Source organism: Pelodiscus sinensis, chromosome 6, assembly GCF_049634645.1.
Source record: "Pelodiscus sinensis isolate JC-2024 chromosome 6, ASM4963464v1, whole genome shotgun sequence".
Taxonomy (NCBI): domain Eukaryota; kingdom Metazoa; phylum Chordata; order Testudines; family Trionychidae; genus Pelodiscus; species Pelodiscus sinensis.
Window position 1 is genome coordinate 36,072,697 of NC_134716.1, and position 13,975 is coordinate 36,086,671.

The 13,975-nt window shown below is 40.4% G+C and overlaps 1 protein-coding gene across 4 annotated transcripts in view; it reads left to right on the forward strand.

Moving 5' to 3' along the window:
* The window catches only part of PCSK5 (proprotein convertase subtilisin/kexin type 5), a 327,119-nt gene that overhangs the window by 141,554 nt on the left and 171,590 nt on the right, over positions 1-13,975 (forward strand). The window lies entirely within an intron of this gene.

Below are 13,975 nucleotides of genomic sequence, written 5' to 3' on the forward strand. Positions count from 1 at the left end.
TCCCAGGGGCCGGATGCGGCCCCAGGTTTGCCTGATTTTGGCTCCTGAGGCTCAGGGTCCTCCCTTCAGCATTGGGGAGCCTGTACTGGTGCTCCAGTCCCCCTACTTCTCACTTGTGTGTGGCCCCTGACTGATTTTTCTGCGGGTCAGTGGCCCCTGACCCCAAAAAGGTCCCCCACCCCTGCCTTAGATCATTTAGACTGACTTCGCCATATACCACAGACCTTTTGTTAAATCATGTTAAGAGATAGTTCTCTGATATAGATTTTTCCACACAAGCATGTTTGTAATAATGTAGATATAAGAAAGCATAAAGCCGTTGATACAACAAGTAATCATGACTTTAAATTATTCTGCTTGTTCCTGGGCAGACACCATAGCTATATTTCTGGAGAATGGTGGCTGTGCTTGGCATTCAAAGAGCCAGTGTTCTAGGCTGTGAAAATGAGCAGCCAGCTTCACTTGTTGTCCGTTATTTGTTTTGCATCACCTGTTCTGTATACACATGAGCTGTGCTACAGCTGTGGCAGATCAGGTCATCCTTACAGTAATATAATAGAGGAGGAGGACACAGCGAAATCTAAATCAGCATCTTTGGGTTTTTGCCTGCATGTCAGAACAGTGGCCTTCATTTTGTTCCCGCTACACTATGTTGTTAGTGTTTGGACAGAAGCCAAAATGTGTGATGGACGTTAATGATCTGATGTTGTGCTGCTGCACTTCTTGTGAGAACTCGGCTTGGTGCCTCCCCTTCCATCATCACTGCCCCTTTTCATCTCTCTCGCTTCACCAACTTTGGCTGCAGAGCATGGCTCTCATATAAGGCTCTCATACAGCCACTGAACAGCCCTCAAACTCAAGTGCAAGCATTTGGAAGAGGGAATTACATATGAATTTGTTTCTATTAAAAATGATGCCAGGAAATCCAAATTGTTGGACTTTTTCATTTTAACTTTATTGGCATCTTTTTCATCAGAGTGTATAATGCTATTATTCCATCCATCCTACTATATGGAGCAGAGACTCGGATGGCCACAAGAAGAGAAACTAGTTGGTCTCCACCCCTGAAATGAAGATGCGGAGATGGTAAAGTGATTGGACAGTCCATGATAAAAAACAAAAGGAGGTTGTAAGGCGCCTAATGCAGGTTGTCCTAATTGAAAATAAGTTCAGGGAGGCTAGGCTATAATGGTATGGACATGACCAGTGGAGCCCTCAGAGTTCTATTGGTAGGAAGATCCTTGCAGTGATTGTGGAACGAGGCCAAAGAAGACTATATATCAGTGTATTTAAGGGTACGTCTAGACTACAGGGTTTTGTCGACAGAAGTTTTGTCGATAGATACTGTCAACAAAGCTTCTGTCGACAAAGAGCGTCTAGACTACATTCAGTTCTGTCGACAAAGCAAACTGCTTTGTCGACAAAACCCTGTAGTCTAGACACAACCCTACATGCAATAACACCTTCTGTCGACAGAACTCTGTCGACAGAAGGCGTTATGCCTCGTAAAATGAGGTTTACCAGCATCTACAAAACTGCTGAGTTCTGTCGACGTTATGTCGACAGAACTCAGCGGTAGTATAGACACAGGTATAGTTTTGTCGACAAAAGTCCACTTTTGTCGACAAAACTCTGTAGTCTAGACACACCCGTAGAGAGACCAATTGGTCTAACAACCAGGCATACAATCGTGAATTTTGGGAAAAGGCAATAAAAGTTGCCAAACCTGAATAGGGAAGTGGTAAGAAAAAAAAAAAGATGATTTCACTGTTGGAATGCAATGTAGATAGTGCATAAGTGTTTAAGCAGAGGGGTTGATGCAAGTGTTAAAGAGAATAACAGACTGTTCTTAAATATATTTTAAAATATTAGCGTCTTCTGTCATCATAATTCTCATGGTTTAAAGAACAACACAACTGTTGTTGACACAAAATGTTCATTCTGTTGCAAATTTGCACTGAAAATACAATATTATTCTGTTTCTATAGAATTTCAACCAAGCATCTCAAAAGCACACTACAAAAAATGACTCTTTTCCCATTGTACAGATGAAGAAATTGAGGCACAGAGAGGTTAAGGCCACATCTTTTATGTGCATACTTGCTTTATTTGTCTATAATTTGGGTTTGAGCAAGTACATACCTGTATACGTGCAAATCCCAAGTTGTACGTCTGCATAAGAGTAATATGCAGGCAAGTTGGACACGCACTAAAGTTCACACATACATGGTCAAAAATGATTTGCCCACCGTCATTCAGTCTGTTAGCCCCCCCTTCATTAGTCACTCAACTAAGCACAGAAATTTTCTGTTACAGGTTTTGTGTAGCCCCATGACTGTGGCATGTGAATAAATAACTTTTTTTTTCTTCTTCCTGATTTTGAGTGGAAAATGAAGAGCTTCTGATTTTCAATGGATTGTGTTGGTTGTTCACACAAGAGAAATGATACTTCTGGCAGTTCCTTTTGAAAGACAGGCTAACTGTGTACAGCATCGTGATGTTTGTTTTAATGTCATAACCAGGGCTTGATAAAGTATTGAATCTACTCACCCATGGCGAGTAGATTTCAGCCGGGCGTCCCGTTCATTTGCGGTGCACGCATACGCAATGCAGGTCTTGAGCATGCGCAGTGCGGGGCTGGCGAGCGGCTTTTGCCACCGTTCGTCAAGCCCTGGTCATAACGATAACTTCCTGATACCGTAAGACAATATCAATGGCCTACATCATTTGTATAGATTCATAGATTTTTTAGGGCAAGACGAGATAATTGCTTAGCATATGGGTCATTAAACTGACCTCCACTGCACAGCATTACATGGACCTGGCATATATCCCCATACCACACTAGAGGTATGTCTACACTACCACCCTAGTTCGAACTAGGGTGGTAATGTAGGCAACCGGAGTTGCAAATGAAGCCCGGGATTTGAATTTCCCGGGCTTCATTTGCATCTTGCCGGGCGCCGCCATTCTTAAATGTCTGCTAATGCGGACTCCGAGCCGCACGGCTACACGCGGCACGGACTAGGTAGTTCGGACGAGGCTTCCTATTCCGAACTACCGTTTCACGAGGAGTAATGGTAGTTCGGAATAGGAAGCCTAGTCTGAACTACCTAGTCCATGCCGCGTGTAGCCGCGCGGCTCGGAGTCCGCACTAGCGGACATTTAAGAATGGTGGCGCCCGGCAAGATACAAATGAAGCCCGGGAAATTCAAATCCTGGGCTTCATTTGCAACTCCAGTTGCCTACATTACCACCCTAGTTCAAAGTAGGGTGGTAGTGTAGAAATGCCCTATGTGTCTTGGATAAACAGAATGGAATGTGCTTCTTTAGCCTTTCATTCTTGGAGCTCTTTTATGAATCTTTTCCAAGTTTCTCAATATCCTTTTTTAAAGTTTGGACAATAGAATAGGACACAGTATTCAGTATTAGTGAGCCCAATTACTGAAATACTAACGTAATTCTGCTTTCCTATTCCTCCTAGAGAATCTTCAGTTTACACATCAGTTTAACATCAGGTTAGATCTCAGCTGTTGACTTGCATGGGAGATCATGTTCAATTAGTTATCCACCTGGACCCCCTCAATCCCTTTTAGTGTCACTGATTTCCAAACTGCAGTAGTCAAAACAAATCTTTGTCTCTAATGTATGTAGCTGTGTTAAAGAACGCATTCTAGGACATTTGAATGATTTTGTAAGATTATCTTGTACTAGATGTGCTCTAGTCTTTTCTAAATTAAGACTGCCCAGAAAAATGCAGATTGGGTGACAATCTCAATATGTCATAAAACTAGTAAGTCTTCAGTCTATGCTTTGCATGAAGTTTGTCACTCCTAGTGCTCTGCTCAAAACTTCTAGATTATAAGTAGCATCTTCCAATCAGTAAAGTAGCAGAGTTTATGCCCTGTGATATAAGACACTGAGGATACACTGTAGTAACTTCCATCCCTCACCCAAACCCTGCATAGCTCTTGCACAATGCCTTGTTTCTTGGTTTTTTTGTGAGGAGAGAACTTTTGAAAATAACCAGAAGATTCCTTTATAGCCATGCTATTTGTTATGTGCCGTTTTTCCACGATGATCAGTATTCAGTGCAAAGAGAAAGTTTACAAAAATTAAAATAATGTAACAAATGTTCCTACATTAGATTCAATGGCATATGCATATCCAAAAGGCATGAAAACTTGGAAGGAAAGTTACAGGAAAACATACCTCAAACCGTCCACAGTTTCCATACAATGTCACAAAGTGTATTGGAAACAGAGACTATATTAATTACCATCCCTCAAACATTTGTGGAAACTGTTCTAAGAAGCCAGTTTTTCAAAAGTGGCTTTTTTTTTTTTTTTTTGGTGCCCAACTTCAGACAGGTGACATAGCTTAACTTAAAATACATCAGGTTTCCGATTTAGGATAAGCCTTAAGTGGGAAAGCCAAAATTAACAGGCTACTTTGGAAAAAAAATTGGATCTTTCCATATGTTTAAAATGTACTCTTTTCAGTGAAGGTGCATTTATGCAATCAAAGACTGGTTAATTAGTAGGGGCAAGTCTGTCATCCCCTCTCTCTGCAGAACTATAGGGGCTTGGACAGAGCAGAATCTGTGAATTTCTATTGCCAGTGAAGAGAGCAGAATTTCATGATGCCAGTTCAAGGCATGCCAGTTTGTGCTCAAGAGTTTGCTGTGCTACAGGGTGAGGATTAGGGTCAGGAAGGTGAGGCCAATAGATCATGTCCTTTCTCCCCAAACACTCCTAGTAAAGACAGCCATAGAACAAGTTTCTCTGTTGATTGTCTCTGGGAAGAGGATTCTTTCCCCTATGGAAATCTCAGCATACTATTCTAGAAATGTGGGTTTATTTTTCATTCATTCATGGTACTGTCTCCACTGAACAGTGTTGCTGTAGTGTGCGTTGGCAGCTGCAGAATCTGTACCCCAATGTGTGCCATGGAGCTGATTCCACTTCTTGTGAATACCTGATAGGAATAGGAGTTTAGGTATCACCCATGCTCTATAATTATGTGGCTCTACTGGCTACAAATCCCTGCCTAAGGGGTTTCAACAGGTGACTGCACATGGACAGTAAAAGCTGACTGAATCCTTGCTGTAGGATAGAGAGGTAAATTCCATCCATCACCCAAACCTTGCATACCATGCTTTGTTACTTGGGTTTTCTGTGAGGAGGGAACTTTACTTATTATTAACCAGAGGGTCTCTCATCCTAAATCTAATCTTGGTTTAACAAATATTTTGGAAAATCTGGAATATTTTGTTTGTTTTTATTGTACACAAGGAGGTGTGCACATGCTATTTCTTCATAATAATAAAGAATAGATAGCATGAACAGATAGTTAAAATCCATGATGCATACAACGGTCCTCTAACTCTTGTTTTGTTTAGGAAAAGTAGAAATTCATTCCAGCATTCCATGGGTTCAGATTTCAGGTTTCAGCCAACACTTTTTTTTTGGTTGCACGTTAAGCACTAATTATAGCTCTGTGGGGAATAACTTGAAGCTGTTTAACCTGTTGTTCTACTAAAGAGGAAAATAAAAAAAAATCCAGATGCATACTGAAATATTCCTCATTTACTGTGTTAATGCATAATCTGTTTTAGTTATTCAATACATTCTGTATAATCTGTATGTAGAATATGTCCACTATAATTTATTAAACATGCCACTTAAGTATTAAGAAGGTGTAAATCCAATGAAAGGATGTAATATGTTTATACTTATTTCATGTTTAGATTTCCAAACTTATTTAAGATATGAAATATGGTGCAATTCAGAACAAAATTAAGGAAACAAGAGGAAAATAAACTTTGAACTCATGAGTATAGCTAGGATTCTCCTTCCTTGCTCTCCATTTTCTAATCTGAATGATTTATTTCCCCTCCCTGGTGGAAGAGTTCAAATGGATTAGGACCCAAATTTGCCTCGTGTTGCCGGTAGCTCCCATTGCTCTAATCTCTCTAGGTTACTGATTCTTCCTGCGCGATTCCTATTCCTTTATATTGAATTTCCTCTCCCTCAGCAAATTTGATCCTCGTGGAAATGACACAAAAGAAAAAAAAACCAGTAAAGAAAGAGAATCAGTAACAGACTTCAGTTCCTGTTCCTCTCTCAGGCAGAAGGACACAAGGATACACAAGCAAAAGTAAAGTAGCCTTGTTTGTAGAATAGTGAATAGGTTCACAATTTTAACTTTCTAGAATGGTGGGACTACCTCATGTCTCTCCTGTTTATGCTTCACATGTCTAATGAAAGTTGCTTCAGAGGCTATTTGGAAATGCCCTGTGGACCTCTAGTGGTCTGTGGACCACAGTGTATAGATCATCACTTTACAGTAATATTTACCACTGTCAGTAAGGTATCAACTAATAAAGCTGTAGCAATGTATAAACATGGAACAACGGAAACACCTTTATTATTGTTGGAGTAATTTTCCATATGTCTTTACAAGAATATTCATAAAAGCTGGCTCTAAAAATGGATTAAGTGGTGTAGAAAGGATCACACCATTGTAAGAGTGAACCTCCTGTGGTGCAGAAAAGCCTTTTACACCACTTACCCTTTTGCTGCAAGCAAAACAAGGAAATGGGGGAATGGCCAGTAGAAAGCAGGCATGCTGTGAGTTCCTGTGCCACCACTATTTTTCAGGCCTCTTGAGGCCTTCTGCAGCTTGTCTCAGTTAGAGCAGCTTTCATGTGGAGTCTATGCACACTGGCGATACCCAGAAAGCATCTTAGCACAATTCTACACGTGCCTCGACTGATGCTACACTGAATGTCAGTGAAGCACTTTTTTCTTGTGAGGCTGAGGGGTTTGGGTTTTGTTTTGTTTTGTTTTAAATATGCAGACACTTTATGAAAGCTAGTGACAAAGATAAAAATAGTAGGAGAACATCTCAGAAGGCACACTGACAACCATAAGTAGGCCTGTGGAATGCTGTACAATGTTTGGAAAAGAGTCAGTAAAACTGTTGCAAAGGCAAGACATGAGAAGACATAGCACTGTACCCAGAGGGGATGATTAAAGCATTTTTATCTGACATCACTGGCATGCGCGCTCCAAATATTCTGCAGCACTCACATTCTAGCCCATGCCATTCCTCTACTATAATTCACATCACTGACTAATGTTTTGCTTCTGTCTAAAAACATGTCTATATGGTCTGTAAATACAACTTTAACCTCTTGGCAGTCTCAGAATAGACTTTTTCTCCTGACACCATTGGGCATCTGGAACATGACAGATGGTAGAGTTAGCCAAAATGTAAAAGTTACAGTATATTACACGTGTGTTTATCTTAACGTTGTAGTACAGTCCAAATGTCTGTTATTTAACTTCATTTTTGAAGAGAGACCATTGTAAACTGGGTTCAAACACAGCAGGACAAGTAATGCTGTTGCTTTAGATAGGTTGTTTGGTATATAGAGTTTCTAGCAAGTTTGTAATTTCCTGAGCATGAGTGGGTCCAATGAACTGAAGTGGGGTGTGAGGGCAGAAGCAATAGGAGACAACCAAATAGTAACCAAATAGGCAGTAAATGAAAACCAGAGCATACTTACTTGACATGTTATTCTGGGCAGGTTGGATTTTGGTTTGGGGTTTGTTTTTGTTTTGTTTTTTCAAGACTATCATTTGCTTTGCCAAAAAGCTTTTAGGAACAAGATCTTAGCATATTGTCTAGACTGAAGGTTAAATTCCATTGTTTTCTGTGAAATGCTGAGTTGTTAAATGTACCATATTGCAGAATGTTAGAAGAACTGTAGTTCTTTGCTTCATGTGGATTTGAGACAGTTTTTCCCCCATTAATCAATGCACCTGGTATTTATATTTTTTATGAAAACAACATTAATTGTGAATCTTTTATTTTTTAAAGGTGACACTAATTTTGAAGAAGTGTAATAAGTGCTTATAAAAAAATGTCACAATATAAATGACAACTGGGATGTAAATAGTTACTAATTCCATTCTTAAAAATGTTATTTCTGCCTACAAAAATCGCATTTCACATTTTTTATTTTATTACAGCTGTATCAATGCACTACTGCTTAGCAGAAATCAGACACTTTTCCCTGAACAGAGGAATTAATAATCTGAGGCCTCACAAGAGCAATCTTTGGTCTGCTGAAAAATCCCACAGCAATAATTGTAGTAACAGGGTGAATCACATACATATGGGTTATGGGATCAGTGCCCAAATTAGCCAATTGCAGCCAATGAAGACAAAAGACAGATGGGAGAGGGACAAGAGTTACAACTTGAGATGGCCAGAAAAAAAATATTTTTTCCTGTGGATAATTTCTACTAACATGAGAACACATTCATGTTTGACCTCTTTGCGAAAACCTAAAAATGGAAATAGGTTCCAAAATGCCTGATGCAAGTTGTAGTTTGGGCGTTTTACATTCACATTCTCCCTGCAGCCTGGGTTCCCTTATTGGAATATACCCCTTAAGACAGACCCTGGCCTCACCTCTTGTTGAGCAGAGGTGGTATATCATGCTAGTCTCTCTGATGCTACATGGGAGATGAAGTCAAGCTGGGGAGTGTAACCTGGAGGGGAGAATGGGGATGTGAGGCGGTTGAACTATAACTCTCATGAGTAGAGATAAAATACAGGACTATGTAGCACTTTAAAGACTAACAAGATGGTTTATTAGATGATGAGCTTTCGTGGGCCAGACCCACTTCCTCAGATCAAGTAGTGGAAGAAAATAGTCACAACCATATATACCAAAGGATACAATTTAAAAAAATGAACACATATGAAAAGGACAAATCAAATTTCAGAACAGAAGGGAGATGGGAGGGGGGGGTGAATGTCTATGGGCTAATGATATTAGAGGTGATAATTGGGGAAGCTATCTTTGTAATGGGTAAGATAACTAGATCCTTTGTTTAAATTCAGATGTAGAGTGTCGAATTTAAGCATGAATGACAGTTCAGAGGATTCCCTTTCAAGTGCAGATTTGAAAGGTCTTTGTAGTAGGATGCAGGTAGTTAAGTCGTTGAGACAGTGTCCTTTCTGGTTGAAATGGCAAGAAACTGTTTTTTCTTTGTGATCCTGTCTGATATCTGTTTTGTGGGCATTGATCCTTTGGCGAAGTGTCTGAGACGTTTGTCCAATGTACATAGCAGACGGACACTTTCGGCACATGATAGCATAAATTATATTTCTGGATGCGCAGGAATATGTGTTCTTGATCTTATAACTCACTTGATTAGGTCCAATAATGGTATCAGCAGAGTGAATATGTGGACAAAGTTGGCAACAGGGTTTGTTGCAAGGGAAGGTACCAGGGTTGGTATTAGTGTGGTATGTCCTGTGGTTGTTGGTAAGAATCATCTTGAGGTTAGGTGGTTGTCTATAGGGGTATGTCTACACTACCCCACTAGTTCGAACTCGCGGGGGTAAAGTAGTCATCCACAGTTGCAAATGAAGCCCGGGATTTGAATTTTCCGGGCTTAATATGCATGAAGCCGGCCGGCGCCATTTTTAAATGCCGGCTAGTTTGAACCCCGTGCCGCGCGGCTACACGCGGCACGGAGTAGCTAGCTCGGATTAGGCTTCCTAATCTGAACTAGCTGTACTCCTCCTTCCTAATCCGAACTAGCTACTCCGTGCCGCGTGTAGCCGCGCGGCACGGGGTTCGAACTAGCCGGCATTTTAAAATGGCGCCGGCCGGCTTCATGCAAATGAAGCCCGGGAAATTCAAATCCCGGGCTTCATTTGCAACTGCAGATGACTACATTACCCCCGCTAGTTCGAACTAGCGGGGTAGTGTAGACATACCCTAGGAGACTATGGGTCTGTCTCCCAGAGCCTCTTGGAGTTTGGTATCCTGTACCAGTATAGGCTGTAGTTTATTGATAATGTGTTGGACAGGTTTAAGTTGGGGGTTGTAGGTGATGACAAGTGGTGTTCTATTGTTGGTTTTCTTGGGTCTGTCTTGAAGTAGATGGTTTCTAGGTATTCGTCTGGCTCTTTCAATTTGCTTTTTTATTTCTCCGGGTGGGTAGTTGAGGTTTATAAATGCTTGGTAGAGATCCTGAAGTTTCTGGTCTCTGTCAGTGGGATTAGAGCAGATGTGGTTGTATCGAAGGGCTTGGCTATAGACGATGGATTGTATGGTGTGTTCTGGATGGGAGCTGGAAGCATGTAGGTAACTGTATGAGTCAGTGGGTTTTCTGTAGGGAGTGGTGTCTAATTTTCCATTGTTGATTTGTACTGTGGTGTCCAGGAAATGGACCTCTCGTGTAGAATGGTCCAGGCTGAGGTTGATGGTGGGGTGTAGGTTGTTGAAATCTCTGTGGAATATCTCCAGTGTTTTCTTGGCCATGCTTCCAGATCATAAAGATGCCATCGATGTAGCGTAAGTAGAGAAGGAGTAAAAGGGGACAGGAGTTGAGGAAACGTTGTTCTAGGTCAGCCATAAAGATGTTAGCATACTGTGGGGCCATGCGTGTACCCATGGCTGTGCCGCTGATCTGGAGGTATAAGTTGTTCTCAAACTGGAAATAATTGTGGGTGAGAACAAAGTTACATAGGTCTGCTATCAGGTTGGCAGTGGTGTCCTCTGGGATAGTGTTTTTAATTGCTTGTAATCCGTCTTCATGTGGGATGCTGGTGTATAGAGCTTTATGGCTGACCTACAACAACGTTTCCTCAACTCCCGTCCCCTTTTAGCCCTTCTCTACTTACGCTATATTGATGACATCTTTATGATTTCTATGAGTAGAGATGTGAATGGTTAACTGGTAAGCCTCACCTATTAATGATGAAGTTTACTGGTTAAGGTTAATTGGTTGGGGGTAGGAGCAGCTCCCTGCCTGCTGCAAGCAGGGGGCTGCTCTAGCCACACGATGGACCTGCTAAGGAGAAGGGTTGCACTGTTCCAATTGTGACACAGGAGGGTAGCCCTTACTTGGTTATCCAACTAAATGGGATTTTTACATCCCTACTCATGAGGCACTACAGCTGTGTATCCCAAATAATATATTTTTTCATAATGCAGAAACATTTGTTTTCAGGGTGTGAGGATTAAATGAAAAATTAAAATTTTCTGCATAAACAACTCAGGTTTTGTTGAAAACCAAATTTTGTATGGCATGCACTGCTTGTTCTGATAGTTACTGGGTGGGGTATTTTCCTTTGCTTTTTTGTTTGTTTGATAAGAATATTGTGGGGCAAGAAAGGCATGTGGACACTGCTCTGGAGTGCAAATTAGCAGTGACAAACCAGTGAAGAGTGAACTTCAAGGAGGGATTTAAAGGAGGACAGTGAGGTACCTTAATATTGGAAGAAGGAGGGTTCCAGTTGCTAGAGGCTAATGTAATCAGAGGTGAACAAAACCCAGCAGAAATTAGCCAGGAATACAATAAAAAAGAAAGAAGGGCATCTCTTTGGCATAATCTTCCAATCCTCAAAGCTATGGGCATGATGGAGTGAGTTGATGGGATGTCGTCTGTGTCATCAACCTGCCTGGAGCATGCATGTATTCTACAGCATAAACTACTTTGCCTCCAGTCAATGTTTCAGGAATAGGAGCAGCAAAGGAGGAAGGAAGAAAAAGAGGGAAGTCAGTGAGTGAGGTGACCAGAGGATGGATGGACAGAATGAAGGAGATAAGCAAACGTTCATAGGCTTGACCTAAGCTCATAGATGTTAGTGGAAAGATTCCCATTGACTTCACTGGGCTTTGGATCATGCTCCAAAACAGTGAAGGGCAATAAGAAGCCCACAGGCTGGATGTGCCCATCCCATACCACTTTCCACAGCTCCCAATGGCCAGGAATGGCACCCTGCAGCCAACAGGAGCTGCGAGCGGCTATACCTGCAGGCATACCATACGTAAATGAAGCATCTGGCGACCCGCCATGGGCTAACCACATACAACCTATGGGCTACTTATTGCCGTCTCATACCCTAAAAGGTAAAAGTGGGGAGGAAAGAAGGGGGGGAAGCAGAACACAAAGCAGCAAGGTGATGTTGCTCTTTCTTGGTTTCATACACTGAAGGATGAGACGTGGAAGAGATAAACAGAACCAGATGTACTGCTCTAATCCAGATGTAAAGAAGAGAGATGATGGTGCAGGGAACAGGATGAACTCAAATTTTCCTGTGTGGGAGTGGCATTGTTGTATGAGAAGTCTGCTGGGGCATGGATATACTTGAAAAGAGGAAGCATAACGTTTGCCCAGCGTGATGTTACTAGTTCTGCTGTGTGTGTGTGTGTATATGAGAGAGAGAGAGAGAGAGAGAGAGAGAGAGAGAGAGAGAGAGAGAGTAAATAATGTCAGAATCAGATGCTGTGGTGTTAATTGCTTGAATTGAAGCGCTGCAAAAAGTCCAGTATTGAGTCAGACTTTTATGCAAATATCTTGTACATTTTTATCACTGGAGCAGCTAAGAGCAGCCAGAGAAAGAAAAAGAAAGTGAAATAGTTACATTTCCTGAACTGGTATTGTCAGAAGCATGTGGATTTCATAGTATATTTAACTTAGCACTCTGGGATATATTTTCCTCTCTTTGAAATGTTTTTTAAAGAAAAATTGCATTTTAAAAGCATAGGTAAACACTAGCAAAGAGAGTTTGATATTAAGTTATTGGGCTGAGGAGAAGAATCTCTACGGGTACTGAAGTTTTATTAAACTCATAGAAATAAAATTCATCAATGTTTTTGAATCAGGCAATATATCTGCCAGAATCATGAACTGTGGAGGGTTTTTTTTCTTGCACTGATTTAGGTTCTGTTACACTCCGCATAAACTGCACTAATGAAAACCCCCTGTGCATCTGGATTAGATGAATCTTTGAATTGCTAATTGTTTAAGATTGTCCTGGTAGATCTCCAACAGCTGTCTTTATGTCATTTGCAGCACACAAATCCACTCTGTTTATAACAAAACAAAACGTGTACTAATAATTAATTCATGATCACAGAAAGCAAAGTAGTATGTGGGATAACTTTGGTTCATCATACAGAGGAATGAATTCACCACGTATATAAACCATGTATTGCATGATGGTCTGCATAAAAATAAGACATAAATTACACTTAATTGTAACCCACAGGCTTTTTTCCTTTGTGCTCCAAGAATTAATAAATAGTAAAATGTCCTTTTTCAGAACTAGAATTAAAGACGTTTATTCATGTGATTAAAATCTCTACCCTAATTATCATAGTGTTTGAAAATAGTGAATGGATGTGGACTATATAATTATGTGAACTGCATATGTTACTCTGTTTATCTATATGCATGAAGTGCCTGAAATATGGAAAACCACAGTTTCCCTTTGAGACAGTAGGCATTAAGCATGCTGATCATCTTCACTCTTTACATCAACACCGAATTAACAAAATAAATATGGATTCTTTTTCACTCCCTCTATACTATTTAAACTCAGCTGTTACATATTCTTAACATTTATATCTGTTTTAGGTCCTCATTCAGCAATTTACTTAAGATGTGCCTAACTTCAATTAGACTATTGAATTGTGGCCATAGTGCTTAATGCTAATATATTTACAAAAAAAAAATCCTTCTCTGTCCATTTTTGTTTCAATAAAGTGTTTTACATTTTCCTGAGATAATACTTGTGCAACTCCTCTAGTGTGATTCATGGTACCCGATATTACCCAAACAGTCCATGTGTCAGAATGAAACATTGAGAAGAATCTTCATACACAGCTGGTTCTGTCTATTACAAGTGTTTGGTTTTTTGATTATTTCCTGTTTAAAATCAGTATGATACATTTAATGCATACTGCGTGTTCTTTGCGTCTCTCTTTGTAAGGCTGGATAGAATGGACCCACACCTACAAATTGCATACAAATTTAAATTTTGTTTTAAAAATCATGCTTATTCATTTCATTTGTGTTTTAAATTTGTGAGATTTAATTCTTAGACTAGCGAAGCTCTCCACAATCTTCCACAATGGGATTTTTTAACAGGGGCAAGG